This window comes from Pan troglodytes, chromosome 6 (assembly GCF_028858775.2).
Source record: "Pan troglodytes isolate AG18354 chromosome 6, NHGRI_mPanTro3-v2.0_pri, whole genome shotgun sequence".
In the NCBI taxonomy this organism is placed as follows: domain Eukaryota; kingdom Metazoa; phylum Chordata; class Mammalia; order Primates; family Hominidae; genus Pan; species Pan troglodytes.
The window spans coordinates 75686539-75692558 of NC_072404.2; positions in this window are offsets into that span (position 1 = coordinate 75686539).

The window sequence follows — 6020 nt, forward strand, 5'->3', positions numbered from 1 at the left end:
TTCGTGATCTGCCCATCTCAGCCTCCCAAAGTGCTGGGATTACAGGCGTGAGCCACCGCACCCAGCCAGATATGCATTTCTTAATGACTTAAATGTGTAACTGAAAAAATTGAAAGACTAAGCAAAATCCTAGATTTTGCAATGCCTCTCTGTTTTGTAAAATACACAATTCATTTTTTCTTCTCAGTGATTCAAGTAAGTTTGCCTGGTATGATAGAAAAACACCCCTGTAATCATATACTTAAAATTCTGTTATAAAACTAGAATTCATTACAGTAAGTTATGTCTTTTAGTACTTGCCATGTATCATTAATTTATTAATTAAGGGTTGTTATCTTTTGACTCAGAGATTTAGAGGATATAATGATAACATAAATCATATACCACATTGAGAATACTTATTTGCCTATTTATGTTCATTGGTGTGAAAACTTCTTGGGGGGCCCCCAAAATTTATTCTTTACTTAGCTTTCTTCCTTTGGATTAAAATATGCCCTATTTGTAACCAATATTAAATGTTCAGTAAGTTATCATGAATGAATCAGCCAAGAAACTGAGAGCATAAATAAATTTTAATATACTTACTATTTTTACTTTCACACTAGATGAGCAAAGCACAGTAAAAATTACTGTGGTGAGACTGATTGATTTAGTCACTTTCATAGTTACTTTACGTAAGGAACCCTTATCATACATAGGAGCTAGGTTAGGCTTTAGTCTATTTGAAAAGCATGCCAGATTATTGTTCGTCTCTATACCAATTTTAAATAGTTTGTGATTGTGAAGTGTTTTTTCCATAATTTTCATGTTACATGATTTTGTAACACGAACTGGAGCAGTCATTCCTAGACTTTAGTAAGCACAACTATAACCTGGAGAGTTAACAATGAGGTATTTGATATTTTGTCTTGCGGAAACTTAAGCAAATTTGCAAAGTAGGCGTCTATTGCCAAGATTCAATGCCCTTTCTCCCACTCCTTGCTGTATTGATCTTTGTCCCATTTGTCAATATTATCATATTGTTTTTTTGTTTACTGAGCTCTTTCCTCCCCTGTTCTTCCATTTGTATGACCATTCCCATGGTTGTTTCATCCTCCATTAGCATTACCCAAATTTTGAAATGTTATCTTTTAGTCCAGTGGCTTACAAATGTCTATAAACCAAGTCTTGGAGGAAAATATAAGTGGAGATATTCTAGTTGAAGTTCTTGAGACACCTTCTGGAACTTCTAAGGCCCCATGAAGGAGCATTTGAAAACTACTTCTTTGAGATTCCAAAATTTAACAGTTTTTGAGTAGTTGACACTTAAGAAAGAGTGGAGCAATGTCATTTACATTAGGTTCGCATACATGATAAGTCATATATATTTTTTTCTTGTGATACACACTTTTGAATAGAAAATACATTTCAAATTAGGCACTACATTGAATAATTACTAGTAGAATTTAAGACGTCAATGAAAGTCTTTTAATATGGTGGACAGAGATTTGGCTAGGTGCCTTTAGAGTTTCTTAACATACTTCACAAGCTAACATCATTTGACTTTTTCTGAAGATCAGTCTTGGTCATATGTAAATTACAGAAAATAATATTAGAAAAACTATTCACTTGATATTAAAAAAGAGGAAGTTTGATAAGAGCAACTGACCTATTACATACTGTTTTAAATTTGTTTCTAATCTCCAGCTTGGACCTTCATAGTATATATCACTTACCAATATTAACTTCTTTTTATATATCTAAAATTATTGTTCCAATGAACAAAAGGAAAACTAATGAAAAATAGAAATAATTCCCAAGTCACAATATTAAAGGCCAGAGAGATATTAACTGAATATGTTGCAGTGAGCGAATGGAGTATTAAAAAAAACTAAGGAGTTTTGCAGTGCTTATTGGAAAAATGGCATAGTAGCAAGCAAAAGGGAATACTTTTAAGCATAACTGATGTATCATAAACTTACAAAGTGAAAATTTTAATTTTTTCATATAAAAAACATTGGCAACTTTAACTTTTGTTAACTCTCAGGATATCAATTATGAAACATTAACATATTCTGATAAAATGGCTAGATTATGATGTAATTAATCTGTGTAATTCTACAAATAGGAAATGTTCTTTATATGTGTACATATGCATATTCCTACAATCATCATATGCACATAATCAGCAGTAAACCCTATCATTCTGTGGGTTTAATGTTTGCTAGGTGCAAACATTAAACACAGTAAATGCTATATTTCACCTAAGTACCCCAAAGAAGTATATATTAAAACATATTTTCAGAGTAGATGAATAGAATTTTAGAAATAGGAAAAACATCCAATTCCACTTTGTATCTTATTGTACAGCAGATGACATTAAGATCCAGAGAGGTAAAATGATTACTGAAAGTCAAAGAACTAGCTAATTGAAGAGCTGGAATGAAAACTGCCAGGTCCACACATTCTCAGCCCTCAGGTGGCTCCTTATCTCCACATACCAACTAAAATGTGATTGGTTATATCTAGATTATATCTGCATTTGAATAGACTGTAGGTTGTTTCTCAATTGAAAGGAGACTTCTTAATTAAGCTTCTTGATTTAATTTGGGGTACATAAATGCTTGCTGTGAATTTGGACACATTCCTGGCTTCAGACAAATCTACAAACCTGATGAAACCAGAGCTTTAATCAAGAGAATAGAAGGAACCTTTGAAATGCTAAACAATGAAATGAACTGAAGGAAATTCACCCATTTCTTTTTCTTTTCCTTTTTCCTTTTTCTCTTTACCATATAACTTTGAACCTATTTGAAATCCCCTGGAGTTCTAACTTCAGCTGAAGGGTTCAGGAGGATGTAAACTCCCAAATTTCACAGAAATGTGAAATGGAGCACTTTTCCACTTTCAAAAGTATTTTGATTTGTATCTTTTAAAGCTCATGTGGCCTTTGTCTGTCCATGACATTTTTATTTGTAGGTATGGTTTTAATTTTGTATACTAAGGCAAATGCATAAGCAAATATGAAAAGAACAAAGAGGGTCTACTGAAAAGGCAGGCAGAGAAATCCTATCTTTTACTGTTTCAGAGGATGATAAAATGGGTTGTCTTTTATTCTCTTTTTCAGTAGTATAAGAATCTCTATGGTGAGTTACAAGCAGGATTTTAGAGTTCCCATTTCTAACCAAGAATTTCATTTCAGGCCTTTTCTATGTGAATTTACAATGGCAAATTTTTTTTTAAATAGTAGGCAAATAGACTATGCAAAAGAAAACATGATTAACTTGACCTATGAGAGATTTTTGTTCTGCTAACATTGTAATATGAAGAAATAGTCAGTATAAGGCTACAACAATGTATCAATAATTAAGGGGTTAAGTGAGATATCTATTTTGAAGGAAGCATAGGGAAGATCTCTGTAAATTGCTCATGGAAATCACTTTAGGTTTGTTGTTTAAGTTAGAGATACTTGACAGATTAAAAAGTGTATCTCTAAAACTTAAGACTGAATGAACATTTTTAGAAAACTACATTTCAACACAAAAAAGGAACATACTTCACTTTGTATCATAGTATTTACATTTTGCAATGGATACCCTGAAGTAAGAAGAAAAGGGAAAGCACACAGAGGAAAAACTTCAAAAGAATAAATCAGAGTAATGATTCATATATATTTAACGTTCCATGTGTTTGAGTGTTTGTTGAAGCTTTTAGTCCCTTATGGTGCATTTTTATTAAGTGAGGTACAAGAAAGAAAGAAAAGGAATTCAGAAAATGAGGTGGAAGAATAGGAAATATTCTTGAATTCACTACTGCTAGAATATAATATTGCCAGACAATCCTTTTCACTTAACTCCTTTTGACTTACTACCTTGTCCCTAATTCTGCTGTTCTCCTACTTTCCTTCACATGCTCATCTGAACTCTGGGCCTTGGTCTTAGCATAGCATTACTGCTATCTCTGGAGAATGTCACAGCTGCTTGCTGAAGGCCCTCTGAGTGTCCTGTGTGCACCTAGGAATCTCTTTACTTTCTGTCTCTATGTTGTTGTTGTTACTATTATTATTATTATTATTTATCTCTAAGAAAGAGTATTCCTCCTTGATATAGTTTGGCTCTGTGTCCCCATCCAAATCTTATCTTGAATTGTAATCCCCACATGTAGTGGGAGTGACCTGGTGGGAGGTGACTGGATCATGGGAGCAGTTTCCCCATGCTACTCTCATGACAGTGAGTGAGTTGTCATGAGATCTGATGATTTAAAAGTGTGGCACTTCCCCTGCTCTCTCTCTAGCTCTCACTCCTGCCACCATGTAAGAAGTGCCTTGCTTCCCGTTTGCTTTCCACCATGATTGTAAGTTTCCTGAGGCCTCCACAGCTATAGAGAACTGTGAGTCAATTAAACCTCTTTCCTTTATGAATTACGCAGTCTCAAGTATGTCTTTATAGCAGTGGAAAAAGAGACCAATACACTCCTTTCAAAGGTAATTTATCACCTGCTTCCTTAAGGCATCTCCTGCACTAATTATCTACTCCTGTACATTCCTGTCCAATATCTTTGCTTTAGATTTTCCCCTGAGTAAACAAACTTAGTAATGCTTCAAGCTATTATTCTATTTCTCTATTTTCTATCACCATCAAAATGAGTTTTTAAAAATATTCTAGTTACTCTTTATTCTCTCACTTCCTACTCACTTGTTATTCCTTTATATTTTGCATAATCCCCCTGATTTTTCTCACACACTTTTTTTTCGGATAAATTCTACCTCTACATCTCTAGAGTTAGTCTCTGGTTCTTGTTTGCAAGGAGCAGGTACCAACTGTGCTCCAGTTAAGTAGAAAAGCAATTTAATGAAAGAGTATCAGATCATACAAAGAACAGATGGGAAGACTATGCAAACAGTTCAAAAATTAAGCAAGAAAGAACTTATAATTGAGCAATAAAAAGACAACCCAATTTTTACAAAGGTAAGGCCAAACCACAAAGAAACCTTTTTATACCCACTAGGATGGCCACAATAAAAAGACACATAATAAGAAGTATTGGCAAAGATACGGAGAAATTGGAATGATCATAGATTGCTGGCGAGAATGTAAAATGGTGAAAATACTTCGGAAAACAGTTTGACAGTTCCTCAAGATGTTATCACTCTGTCTGTTGGTGAGTGAATGGATAAATAAAATGTGGAGTAAAGATACAAGAGAATACATTTCAGTATTTAAAAAGAAGTTACTTTTGTCATTTGCAATGACACAGATTAGCCTGGAGGTCATTATGCTAAGTGAAATAAGCTAGGCAAAGAAAGACAAATACTGCATAATCTCACTTATTATCTGGAATCTAAAAAAGTTGAATTCATAGAAGCAGAGATTAGAATGTTGGCTGCCCAGGCCTGGGGGTGGGAGAAAGGTAGAGGGAAATGCTGGTTAAAGGGACAAAGTTTTATTTAGACAGGATAAACAACTTTTGGAGATCTATTGTACATCATAGTGACTACAGTTAATATATGGTCTACTTGACAATTGCTGAAAGATTAGATCTTAAATGTCGTCACACAAAAATAATAAGTATGTGAGGTGATGGGTATGTTAGTTATCTTGATTTAATCATTTCACAGTGTGTGTGTGTGTGTGTGTGTATACTGAAACAGCACATTGTAAATCCACAAATATATACGATTTTTATTTGTCAATTATACTTTAATAGAGTTATCAGTGAAAATCATCTGTTAAAACAGATTCTGGCAGAAAAAGTTAAACATGGTGTTGTCGTATGGCCCAGCAATTCCATTTCTACATAGCCAAGAGAAATGAAAATATGTGTGTCCACATCAAAATGTACACACAAATGTTCATAACAACATTATTCGTAATAGCTAAAAGGTGAAAACAACATGCATGTCTGCTAGCTGATGAATGGAAAAATAAAATGTAATATACCATATAATCATTTGGCAATTAAAAGGTGTGAAGTATTGATACATACAACAACCTGGAACTTTGAAAACATTATGCTAAGAGAAATAAGCCACTCACAAAATA